The sequence below is a fragment of the Canis aureus genome, chromosome 5 (assembly GCF_053574225.1).
Source record: "Canis aureus isolate CA01 chromosome 5, VMU_Caureus_v.1.0, whole genome shotgun sequence".
Lineage (NCBI taxonomy): Eukaryota > Metazoa > Chordata > Mammalia > Carnivora > Canidae > Canis > Canis aureus.
In genome coordinates, this window is record NC_135615.1 from 48,508,562 (window position 1) to 48,522,343 (window position 13,782).

At 37.8% G+C, this 13,782-nt stretch overlaps 1 long non-coding RNA gene across 4 annotated transcripts in view; it reads left to right on the forward strand.

The window, feature by feature from the left end:
- The window catches only part of LOC144314140 (uncharacterized), an 87,846-nt gene that overhangs the window by 16,483 nt on the left and 57,581 nt on the right, over positions 1 to 13,782 (forward strand). For all 4 annotated transcript variants that reach the window (XR_013379836.1, XR_013379835.1, XR_013379837.1 and 1 more), the window contains exon 2: positions 4,732 to 4,843. This is a non-coding gene — a long non-coding RNA (uncharacterized LOC144314140). The remainder of the gene's footprint in view (positions 1 to 4,731; positions 4,844 to 13,782) is intronic.

Sequence of the window (13,782 nt, forward strand, 5' to 3'; positions counted from 1 at the left end):
TACAAGTTGAACTCCTATAGCATTTGTCTTTCTCTGACTTATTTCACTTACCATAATGCATTCAAGGTCTGTTGGTGTTGTCTGAAAAATGGTAGGATTTCCATTTTTTATGGCTGAATAATATTCTGTTGTATGTATATACCACAACTTCTTTATCCACTCATCCACTGATGGACATTTAAGTTGTTCCCAATTCTTGGCTGTTGTAAATAACACTGCTATGAATATCTTTTTGAGTTAGTGTTTTTGTTTCTTTTGAATATATTCTCAAGTGGAACTGACAGATGTTGTAGTTCTAATTTTAATCCTACATATTTTCCATCAAGGCTGTAACAACTAAGAATCCACCAACAGTGCACATGGGTTCCCTTTTTTTCACAAACATGCCAGGTTTTGTTATCTCTCTCTTTAAAAAAAAAAAAAAAAAGATTATTTATTTGAGAGAGGGAGTGAACAAGTGAGAGAGAGAAAAGCAGACTCCCTGCTGAGCAGGGAGCCCAATGCAGGGCGCCCAATGCTGGGCTTGATCCCAGGACTCTGGGATCATGATCTGAGCTGAAGGCAGATGCTTAACCAACTGAGCCACCCAGGTGTCCCTGTTATCTTTTTATTTTCTGATGATGGACATTCTCAAAAGGCATGAGGTGCTATCTCAGTGTAGTTTTAATTTGCATTTCCTTGATGAGTAGTGATGTTGAGCATCTCTTCATGTACCTGTTGGCCGTTTATATATCTCCTTCGGTGAAAAGTCTATTCAGGTCTTTTGCCCATGTTTTAATTGGTTTATTGGGGGTCTTTTTGCTGTTGAGTTGTATGAGTTTTGGGGGCTATTAACCCATTAGCAACTAGATGGTTTGCAAATATTTTTTTCCCAGTCTCTTCACTTTATTGATAGTTTCTTTGTGCAGAAGCTTTTTGATTTGATGTAGTCCCCCTTGTTTTTATTTTGTTGCTCGTGCTTTAGGTGTCATATCCAAAAAATCATTACTAAAACCCATGCCAAAAAGCTTTATTCCTATGTTTTTTTCTAGGAGTTTCAACTAGTTTCCTAGCTGCCCCTGCTCTGGGTCTCACATTTAAGTTTTTAATCCATTCTAAGTTAATTTTTGTGAGTGGTGTAAGATACAGGTCCAGTTTTGTTCATTTACATGTAAACATCCAATTATCCCAGCATCATTTATTGAAGAGAAAAATCATGCATTTTCTAAGCAAGCTGTCTTTTCTCTATTGAGTACTCTTGGCTCCTTGTCAAATATTAGTTGACCATATTGGTCATTTGTTCAAAGGAGTAATGTATGTGGCTCAGTACCTCAAAGCATGTTAACCCCGCATATCAGAATGAAGTTACATGTTATTTGGAATACCTGACATTGTGGTACGTGCTTTCCAGTTTCAATCTACTCATGTGTTGTGGGTACTTTTTTTTTTTTTTTTAAGAGCAGAAATATCTAGTTATGCCCGTTTGCTAGTGATAAACTGACACTTTTGAACTTTTAAAGCTATTATCTTTCTTCTCTAGTCTAGACAGCTCATATACCCCCACAGGAGGCAGAGAAGCCACAGGGAAATACTACTGAATCTTACTTACTCTGAAAGGAAGGGTTGTACTTTTGTCTCATCTCAAGCCTGCCTTGAGGCTGGTTCAAAAAAAAAAAAAAATTTGCTGATGCCCACATAACATGTATCTCTTAAGTAAATCAAACCTGTAATTCAACTTGGCTGCCTCTAAGCCATTCTGATTCCTGCCAACAAGAACATTAATGAACTTAGTATCTCCACAGGTTTATTCATGTGTAAGACCCAATTCCTTATTCCTCTTCCTTGTTCTAGCAGCTGCTGGTGCTCCATCTGATAACGTAGAAAGCTGGAATAGGTCATACAAATCCAGATTGTGACTTAAACCCCAGATTATGGTAGGCAGTGTTCTGTAATTCTTCTGTCTGGTTTGAGGATGGCAAACAAAGTTTTTAGGGCTTGGATTTGAAAAAAACGATACACTAGTAATTATTGTCGTGAAGAAGGATTTTATAAAATTTAGCTTATTCATGCTCTTACGCTTCCTTTTATTCTCCTTTTGACAATATTCCAGAAAAAGTTGTGCTTTGGTAGATTTCTCAAAATGACATAAGACTAATAAAGAAAGGATCCTAAAAAAGACATGAACCTAATGAGTCAAAAAATTTTAAGATAGAAATATAAAAGGAGGGCAGCCCAGGTGGCTCAGCGATTTAGTGCCGCCTTCAGCTCAGGGCGTGATCCTGGAGACCCGGGATCAAGTCCCACATTGGGCTCCCTGCATGGAGCCTGCTTCTCCCTCTGCCTGTGTCTCTGCCTCTCTCTCTCCCCTCTCTGTGTTTCTCATGAATAAATAAATAAAATCTTTTTAAAAAAAAGAAATATAAAAGGCTATAGACCATTTTTTTCTTTCCAAATTTGTCTACATGTTAGAATCACCACCTAGAGATTTCTTTAAAATTCCAAAGTCCAGGGACGCCTGGGTGGCTCAGTGGTTGAGCATCTGCCTTTGGCTCAGGGCATGATCCCCATCCCAGGATCGAGTCCCGCATTGGGCTCCCTTCAGGGAGCCTGCTTTTCCCTCTGTCTATGTCTCTCTCTGTGTCTCTCATGAATAAATAAATAAAATCTTTAAAAATAAATATAAATAAAATAAAATTCCAAAGTCCAAAAAAAATTAAAATTAAAAAATAAAATAAAATTCCAAAGTCCAGGCCACAGATAAATAACACTTTTTAGCGATGGGATACAGGCACCAGTGGTGTCTTGACTCCTCAAGTGACTCCAATGTACAGACAAACTTGGAAATCACTAATCTAGACAAGTCTGTTTCCACATGATTGCAAGAAAACACAGCTGTGGCATCTTCTCCTTAGACTCATCTCCTAGCTGTTGGTGAGAGATTCTCTGCTGACCAAGTTCTCGATCAGTATTGTCAACTTTGAACTTAAGCAGAGGCATTGAATGAGAAGGAAGTCAATCATTGAAAGGCAACAATCAACTAATCAAAAACCACAGATGGTTTGAAATAGCTGATTGCAATTTTTTAAAGTTATTTTTATTTGTTGTAATGTTTCCTAATAACATGAGTTTTGTGTGTCAGATTTCTCTATTCCATTTTCAGACACAGTTTCTTGGGCACTTAGTTTAATGAAACTCTGGTCTGTCAGGGTGGCATTTTTTCATGCTTTAGGTGAATGCTTTACAGTTTCTTCTTTGAGTTAATCAACTTTAAAATGTCTAACGCGGAATTAGGATGCATTGATGATTATCTATTTTCCTTGCTTAAAGAGACAGAGTTTGACATAAAGATAAGCATTTAAAATTTTATTTTCTGTGTACACACAGCACATTACTTATTTGTATAAGCAATCACTGGCTGTCCAAAAACTAAGAGAAGTTTAATTTTAAATATAGCAACAACTGTTTACTCATCAGTGGTGAATTTACATGGTTGACACTCTTTATCAAAACTCAGAACTCAAAAAAAAAAAACAAAACTCAGAACTCCAGCAATTGTACAAAAATCACCATGCTGGCCTATAAAATTTTAAAGTAATATCGTAACCCAATAAAATAATGATTATGCTGTATGCCTATATGTATCTTGAGAGAGATTAATTAAAGGAAATAAAATTGCAATTGAAGCTGCTGGATGGTTGAAATTATCTGAATAAGTGTGATCTTGACTTTAATGAATTAACAAGTAAGCTTCTTGCTATAAGTATTTAATTAATTTTAAACCATATTTGATTTAGAAACCGTTTATACTTAATTTCTGGTCTAGTGTTCAATTAAAATCGTCTGTAATGTTATCTGCAGTCTCTAGATCCTATTCTTGCTTTGGTTATCTTGCTGCTTGGTCACTGACTGCTGCTGTGCAGTGGGAAAAGAAGGCATATGGCTGTTATCTTCTAATTTCTCATATGCCGGGCAGCCCAGGTGGCTCAGCGGTTTAGTGCCGCCTTCGGCTCAGGGCGTGATCCTGGAGTCCTGGGATCGAGTCCTGCATGAGGCTCCCTGCATGGAGCCTGCTTCTCCCTCTGCCTATGTCTCTTCCTCTCCTCTCTGTGTTTCTAATGAATAAATAAATAAAATCTTTTAAAAATAAAAATAATTTCTCATATGCCACAGGGAAATCTTCAGGTGAAAAGTTTGCTTAGAAAATGCATGATTTGAGGTCTGCCTTTAGCTCAGGTCATGATCCCAGAGTCCTGGGATCAAGCCCCACATCAGGCTCCCTGCTCAGTGGGGAGCTGGTTTTCCTTCTTCTTTCTTCTTCTGCTCCCTCTGCTTGTGCACTCACTCTCTGTATCTCTCCCTGCCTCCCTCTGTGTCAAATAAATAATTTTTTAAAAAAAGAAAATGCATGGTTTTTCCCCTTAGATTTTATTTTTATTTTTTTAGACAGCATGGGAAAGAGAGGTTGGGTAAGGGACAGAGGGGGAGAGAGGGAGAGAAAGAGAGAATCTTAAGCAGGCTTCATGCCCAGCACGGAGCCCAACATAGGACTCCATCTCACAACCCTGAGATTATGACTTGAACCGAAATCAGAAGTCAGATGCTTAACCTACTGAGCCATCCAGCGCCCCCTCAGATTTTTCTATAAAGAATCGTTTGGGAGAGGTGGTAGAAATAAATGAGAACATGTGTGTGTCATTAAAAACAAAAGACGGAACTGTTGCAGTTACTTTCTAAAATCATTTTTTTTTATAGGGAGATTTTGGATAAGTCATTATTAAGGAAGCCAAGGACACCTGTGTTGTATTGAAAGCACACCAGCCATGAGATCGGAAGGCCTGAATTTGAATTCTCGTTACTCACAAAGGTAATATTTTTATCCCTCCTCTTTTAAAATGCTTTCTTGATATATGAAGTTTACATTTTGTCCTAGAACATATTTTCTCCTATATCACAAAAAAGTTATATCCTGTACTATCAGTTTTTATTTCATTGTAAATGAGGACAGCATGGTATTACATAAGACAAGTGTTAGCGAATTGCAACGCAATGAGATTTGGTTTTGCAATAAGTCTTTAGAATTTATATTTGAATATGAGTGGTTTTGGGGAACTCTAATTCTATCATAATAGTGATGTTGGGGAACAGGAGTTATGGTCTATAACTCTGTTATATCATGTTCTTATAGTATTTAGTTGTATTTGGGGAGATATGCTTAGACTCATACTATTTTTGAGCCATGTAATGGGCTATAATGTAGATACTATTTAGATAGAATAATGCAACTTCATTACAAGATTGCTTTTATCGCTCTTTATCCTTTCCTCCTTGCAGAATTTATGCCTCATACGAAAGGAAGTATTAACTCAGGAGGAAATAAAGCACTAGGCAAAAAAGAGATGCCCATTTTCCTTCCGTGTTTATCTTTGCCAGGGAAAGAGAGACAAATAATTATTTTGCCTTTAAGGCATTGATTCTGAGTGTTAGATTAAATAGACAGATTGTTGACCACATGTGACTTAAGCAGTTTTGTTGGTTATTTTACCAAGCTTTGTTTCACTGTTTGCTTGAAGAAAGCTATGCTGTGGATAAACCTTAGGTAGATCAACGGTGACCTGTATTGCACTCTACATTGTTTCTACCACAACATTACTTGGTGGTCTTGACTTTGAAAAATGTAATTTAACTTCTAAGAGCACAGATCAGATTCATGTATTCTTAAATATAAAACTAGTTTTGACCTACCCAAGAGGTACAGAAAAATAATGATCACAAATGGAAGAATAAACTTGCCCTATTTGTTGTTCTGTGTTCCTTTTAGGAAATTCATCTGTAGCATAGAGGTGGGCAGTTGATCAAACCATTTTCTTTCTTGTGTGATGTATCAGAGTTTGAGAATGTCAGTCTGTTAACCAAGATTTATATTGGGATCAGTGCTTTGAGGATATCATCATATCACCAGTATTTAGATGTTGCAAGTTTTCTCCAGGCCAGATGAAGAGGCACAACAACCTATTGCTCAACTAATTCAGGAACATGATGGAAAAATAGGTTGATTTGGGCCAAACTCAGGTCAAATAACTTATAGGCAGACGTGGCTGAGTTCATTCAGTGTGGGTTTTTTTGTTTTTGTTTTTCAAAGAAGCAGACTTTCTAAGATTAGAATCAACATTACTAGTGGAAGCAGGAAACTTAGGAGTAGGCCATTAGGTGTAAGATCAAAATACAGCTGCTTCTGTTGTCAGAGCTATCAGGACAGAATGGTGCTCATTTTTTCTCAGGTACTGCTTCTGCATAGTTGTATCAGCAAGTTATATCAACAAAGGAGAGACTAAGAATATATGCATGCAATTCCACCATCAGCCAAAAAACCACATAAGTCTTTCACATTCTCAAATAACATTCATGATAGGGAATAGTATTCTTTACTGTACTCCTCAACCCTGTCTCTTTCATTTTCTAAGTTCATTTGCTCTTTTAATACTTGCTCAGCAGAAGAGGATGGAAACAAGAGAAGTCTCATATAGAATCACTGTGCTTTTTTCCCCTTGATACCAATAGGCTTTAGTGTGTGTATTGTGTGTATTATACATGCACATATATGCATATGTTGTATGTATTTAATATTTAGGATAGTACTCCATGGGTTTTTTTAAAGTTTTATTTATCTTTTTAAAAAGATTTTATTTATTTATTCATGAGAGACACACAGAGAGAGAAAGAGAAGCAGAAACACAGGCAGAGGGAGAAGCAGGCTCCATGCAGGGAGCCTGACATGGAACTTGATCCGGGGACTCCAGGATCACACCCTGGGCCAAAGGCAGGTGCTAAACCGCTGAGCCACCCAGGGATCCCATAAGTTTTATTTTTTTTTTTTAAGATTTTATTTATTCATTTGAGAGAGAGCCCTAGAGAGAGAGCAAGCACAAGTGGAGGGCAGAGGGAGATGGAGAGGGAGAATCAGGCTCCCCACTGAGCAGGGAGCCCAATGTGGGACTCAATCATGATCTGAGCCAAAGGCAGATGCTTAACTGACTGAGCCACCCAAGTGCCCCATGAAGTATAATATTCTTATTTTAAAAATGGTAACGTGACATCTACAATTTATAAATGGTTGTACGAATAAACATCCCTTGCAACTGCTACCCACGAGTTAAAAAAAAAAAAAAAGTGGAAGAATTTGACTAGCATGTTAAAGGTCTTGTGGGTGGGTCCCTTGGTAGTCACAACCTTCTCCCCATACTTGTCCTGTCTCTTCTGAGAAAGCTCTAGCTTTACTTTTTAGGTAATCATTTCCTTGCTTTTCTATATAGTCTTACCACTTGAGTGTGCAGCTGTATGCACTAGATACATCTAAATAGTTTAGTGTATATTTAGCAACTTTTTTATAAATGGAATCATACTTCCATTGGTGCTTCTTCCATTTGTTATCCATGTGGTTGAATGTAGCTACAGTTTGTTAATCTTCATTGCTTTGTAGTATTCTGTTATGTAAACATACCACAGTTTATTTATCTCTTCTGTTGTGTTGGATGTCTGGGTTGTCTGCACTTGTACCTACTACAGATAGTGTTGATATAACTATTCTTAGGCTATCTTTTGGTGCACATAGGACATGTATTTCTGTTGGATATAGTCCTAGTTAGTAAATATTAATGATGTGACAGTGGACAACTAAACTACCTTTTTCTGAATGCAATTTAATGAGCCAGTAATTTATTTATTTATTTATTTATTTTTAATGGGGACATGACCCCCTTTTTTTTTTAATTTTTATTTATTTATGATAGTCACAGAGAGAGAAAGAGAGGCAGAGACACAGGCAGAGGGAGAAGCAGGCTCCATGCACCAGGAGCCCGATGTGGGATTCGATCCCGGGTCTCCAGGATCACGCCCTGAGCCAAAGGCAGGCGCCAAACCGCTGTGCCACCAAGGGATCCCTAGCCAGTAATTTAATGAAGGAAAAAAAACACTTGGTTATTTTAGGGTGGTAGGTACTGTCTAGACAAAGTGATGGCCACTTCCATCCAGGTAAATAAAAAATAAAGTATCCAGGATTTTACCTTTGTTTAAGATTCATATCTGCAAGCATGTTTCATCGAGAAAATAAAACATTTTAGCTTTTAAACAACCTCTAGTATTATTTCTAGGATTCTAAAATTAACACAGTGGAGATCACTGGGTGGCTCAGTGGTTTGGCGCCTGCCTTCAGCCCAGGTCATGATCCTGGAGTCCCAGGATCGAGTCCCACATTGGGCTCCCTGCATGGAGCCTTCTTATCCCTCTGCCTGTGTCTCTCCCTCTCTCTCTCTATCATGAATAAATAAATAAAATCTTTAAAATAAATAAATAAATAATAAAATTAATAGGGTGAAACAGAACAGAGAATGTATCTTACTTTCTTCTATGTTCTTCACGAAGACCATGACACTGCTAAAAAGGTGTTAAGTCCCCACAAAATATGTATTTCCTCAGTAAGTAGTCTTTGGAGTAAAATTATTTGTATAAATAGGTATAATTTGCAAGGTACAGGCCCCTAAAAAGGAGGCAGGAGTAGGTTGGTTTTACTTAAAACTGCTTCTGTTTTGAAAGCCTTTTTCCTGAAACAGAAAATAATAGTTTGGATGAGTCAGTGCAATAATGTGCTTTCTCCATAGTTTTTCCTACTATATTCTTCACTTGTCCTAAGTACAACTAATATTAGTGTACTTCTGAGGTAATTTTTTAAAAGATTTATTTATTTATTCATTCATTCATGATAGACAGAGAGAGAGAGAGAGAGAGAGAGAGGCAGAGACACAGGCAGAGGGAGAAGCAGGCTCCATGCCAGGAGCCCGACACAGGACTCAATCCCAGGACTCCAGGATCGTGCCCTGGGCCAAAGGCAGGTGCCAAACCACTGAGCCACCCAGGGATCCCCTGAGGTAATTTTTTAAAAATGATAATATGGTTCCTTTGTTTGCCTTTCGAAATGGAAGACAAAATAGACAGTACAGTATGATGCAACTGAATCACTTGTGATAGTCCTATGTTTCAGAGCATGTCTTTTAGGGCTTGTCCTGATTTCACCAGTAAGGTCAGATTATGGTAGATTGATTTCAGTATCTTCCTGTTTTTATGGGTTTCATTCTAAAGCTTCAGCGGAAGAGTCAAAATGTTTGTCACACTATTCTTGGTTAGCTGAAGTCTTGTTCCTGTTTATAGGAAATGACCATTGGTCTAATGCAGTTAGTACAAACACTTTATAACTCATCCAAGAACTATTCTAAGTGGTGAGGAAAAGGCAGTTTAATTTAAAAATTACTTATCCAGGTTCAGGCTGGGGGAAAACACTGCTGCTTGTGAATTCAGCATCCAATCCACACCACAATTCATTTTTCTTCTTTGCTACAACAGATGTGTTTGAATTCTTTCTTGCAATGAAAAGATTCTTTTGTCTTCCTTAGGGATTGTAACTTTCAAAAGGCGCTCTTAAATATATTACTACCTTATTTAAACTATTTGCTTCCGTGCTCGCTTCGGCAGCATATATACTAAACTATTTGCTTCCAAGATGTGCAGTACTTTGCACAAAGAATAAGTCACCAATCCCCTGGGCGCACAAAAGGAAAATGCTCTGCTGAGTTTCCTGTTTTATTTTGTTTTTCTGTGGTAGGTTTATGACTTGATGCCCAGATTTTTTATAGATTCACCTCTCACAGGACACAGTTCCCTTTAATGTGTTTTCCATGCTTATGGAAAGAAACAGTGTGTTAGTATCTTAGTCTGTCCAGGTTACTTATAATGAAATATCATAAACTAGGTGTATAAACAGCAGAGATTTACTCCTCACAGTTCTGGAGGCTGGGAAGTCCAAGATCAAGGCTCTGGCAGTTTCACTGTCTGGTGAGGGACTCCTTCCTCATTCATAAACAGTTTTCTTTTTGCTATCACCTCTCGTGGCAGAAAAGTGGGTCTTGGGCAGCCCAGGGGGCTCAGCAGTTTAGCGCCGCCTTCAGCCCAGGGTGTGATCCTGGAGACCCAGGATGGAGTCCCACGTCGGGCTCCCTGCATGGAGCCTGCTTCTCCCTCTGCCTGTGTCTCTCCCTCTCTCTTTCTCTCTCTGTGTGTCTCTCATGAATAAATAAATAAAATATTAAAAAAAAAGAAGAAAGAAGAAAGGAAAAGAAAGAAAGGAAAGAAAGAAAGAAAGAAAGAAAGAAAGAAAGAAAGAAAGAAAGAAAGAAAGAAAAAGAAAGAAAGAAGAAAGAAAGAAAGAAAGAAAGAAAGAAAGAAAGAAAGAAAGAAAGAAAGAAAGAGAGAGAGAAAGATGGGTCTCTCAAGGGCACTAATCCCATTCATATGGTTCTACTCTCATGACCTGCTCACCTCCCAAAGGCCTTACTTCCCAATACCATCTTCTTAGGGGTTAAGATTTCAAAATACAAAATTTGGGAGATACAACCATTCAGACCATAGCAGCTAGCAAACACCAGTAAAAATTTTATTTTTACTACTTGGCTTTCTCCTGGTATGTGAGGACAAGCTTTGTTAAAGTGCTCCTATGAGTCAAGTGAAAATGGCTTTAATTGATATCTTTGTGATGTCAAAATTTTTTTGACAATTTACTGTTTTTATTCGTCTGGGATAAAACAAATGTAAGATTTCATTTTATGAAATTAAAAGATTCTAAAATCAAAGAATTAGGAAAGTTGTTAAAAGTTGCCAGTGTCTGTGTTGGTGTTACAGAGTTGTGGTGGTATAGCATGTGTAGGGAGGTCTGTGAGTAGAGGAATGCAATAATAAAAGTGGTATTTAAAGGAATTTAAAGGAGACCGTCCAGCCACAGGTCAAAGTCAGGAACATCTGCCCTTTTGTGAAGTTGTTCCAGACTGCTATAATCTTGCTGATTTCCAGCCTCTGTGAATAATTACACAGTATATAAGCAAGAATGGATGAGTGGGTCAAAATAAAATGCTTTTAGCAGCAAATATAGAATAATTTACTGATAGAAAAGCAATGATCGGGATCCCTGGGTGGCGCAGCGGTTTGGCGCCTGCCTTTGGCCCAGGGCGCGATCCTGGAGACCCGGGATCGAATCCCACATCGGGCTCCCGGTGCATGGAGCCTGCTTCTCCCTCTGCCTGTGTCTCTGCCTCTCTCTCTCTGTGTGACTATCATAAATAAATAAATAAATAAATAAATAAATAAATAAATAAATAAAAATTTAAAAAAAAAAAAAAAGAAAAGCAATGATCAAAATTCACATGAAAAAAAAATCTTGGATATGGTTTCTTCCCTGGAGTTAGAACTTTTAATATGTTAATGTACATTTTGAGAGTACAGGAAGAGCCTTATATTTCAAAGGATGCTAAGGTTTTACGGAACAGAGTTTGAGAAATATTGAGTTAAACTATAGCGTAATGTATTTAGGTTAGAGATAATTGAAAGTTAGAACATACACCAGCAGTGTGTAACAAGAATAAGTATGAGTCTACTTTTGCATATCCTCAAAAACAGAACACAGTTATCTATATTTTACTCCCTCTAAAACTGATTCTCAACAGAGGCTTCCCTTGACAAGGTGGTAGTAGAGTCTCAGTTGGATTTTGTCAACTGTTTTTTCTGCATCTGTTGAGATGATTATGGTTTTCTTTTATGAGTTTGTTAACATAATGAATTCCAGTGATAGGTTTTATGATGTTAAGCCAACCCTACATTTCTGAGATAAATCCCACTTGGTTATGATGTACTATCCTTTTATTTTATTTTTTTTAATTTTTATTTATTTATGATAGTCACAGAGAGAGAGAGAGAGGCAGAGACACAGGCAGAGGGAGAAGCAGGCTCCATGAACCGGGAGCCCGACGTGGAATTCAATCCCGGGTCTCCAGGATCAGCGCCCTGGGCCAAAGGCAGGCGCCAAACCACTGCGCCACCCAGGGATCCCTGTACTATCCTTTTAATATTAAAATATCCTTTTAATATCCTTTTAATACTATCCCTTTAATATCCTTTTAATTTAAGACTTGATTTGCTAGAATTTTTTATTTAGAATTTTTGTTTCTATGTTCATGAGGGATATCAGTTTTTAAGTTTCTCTCTTTTTTCTTTAAAGTTGGTCTCAGAGAGAGAGAGAGAGAGCAAGCACAAGCAGGAGGGACAGAGGGAGAGGGAGAGAGAATCTCAAGCAGACTCCTGGCTGAGCACAGAGCCCAACTTGGGGTGTGATCTCACTACTCCAAGATCACAACCTCAGCTGAAACTGAGAGTTGGATGCCTAACTGCACCACTCAGGCCCCCCAGTTTTTAACTTTCTCTTACAGTAATATCTTTGTTTGATTTTTGATGTCATTGTATTGCTGGCCTAATAGAATGAGTTAGAAGTATTTCCTCCTCTGTTTTTTAGAGTAGTTTGTGTAGAATTATTAGTTCTTCATTAAGTGCTTATGAGAATTTACCCTGAAGCCATCTGGGCTTGGGATTGTCTTTTCTGGAAAGTTGTAAACTACTATTTCCTGAACAGATTACAGTTTACATCATTACCCTCAATTCCAGTAATTGATTATTCCAGTAACTGATTATTATAATTCCAATGCCATAAAGTCGATTTTAGTTTTCATCTTTTCCATATTTTATAACCCCCTTCTCTGACACTGAAAAATCTGCCTCCTATTATCTTTACTATATTTATTTATTTGATTAACTCCCCTCTATGTAGTAACCAATCTCCTTTGCCAGTTTTGCCCCCTTCCCCACATGAATGCCTTCTTCATCCCACTTGGGTTCTGTCACCGTACTACGGGTTGCAGCTGCTACCTTCTCCCCAGCACCCCTCCACACCTCCTTTGGATGCCGTCCTCAACCCACCTAGGCTTTGATGCCTGTGCCAGACTTCTCCATTACTTGGACATTTCCTTTTTTTTTTTTTTTTTTTTAAAGATTTTATTTATTTATTCATGAAAGAGAGAAAGAAAGAGGCAAAGACACAGGCAAAGGGAGAAGCAGGCTCCATGCAGGGAGCCTAAAATGGGACTTGATCCCAGGATCCCAGAATCACCCCCTGGACCGAAGGCAGGTACTAAACCACTGAGCCATCCAGGGATCCCAACTTGGACATTTCCTACTTTCTCTTCTCATTTACTTGTGAAATTGTTCCCGCCGACTGAGTCCATTTTATTCCATTTAATTTCCATGTTGTCTAATACATAATTGACAATTAATAAATACTTAATAATACTAAAAAGAATTACATTTTTAAGTGGACACATGGTATATCAACACTCTAAAAAAGGTGTTAGTATTTAGGGAGGTGCCATTATCTTCCTCATTTTACACATGAGGAAATGAAGTGCACACACAGAAAATTCATACAAAGTCATGTAGCTAATAACTGGTGGAGATGGAATTTAGCTACTGTGCTTCCAGAAAGCAATAGTGCCAAGACATATGAAAATTTCTAATACGTAGTGAGCCACAGTAAATAATAATCCATTTTGATGTGCAAAGTGATTAACTATAATAATCTGAATCACTATTGCCAGATCTGTGGCATAGAGTCATGATACTGCCCAATAAGAGTGGGAAAGATGATGATGTGTTTTTAGCTTGAATACAAATTAGAAGTAATTTTTCTTACTAGGCAGAGTTTAAAATCCTCTCTATTTATTTTGGATTGGTAAAGGAGACATTTTTATGTAGAAAGAAGACACAGACTCAGATATAGGTTATGTGCTTAAATCTAAAAGGAAATTTCAGATGAGAAAAGATGTTTCCAGTCAATAGAGGATGAGAAAAGGAATTAATGGTACCCTAGAGATAAAAGAA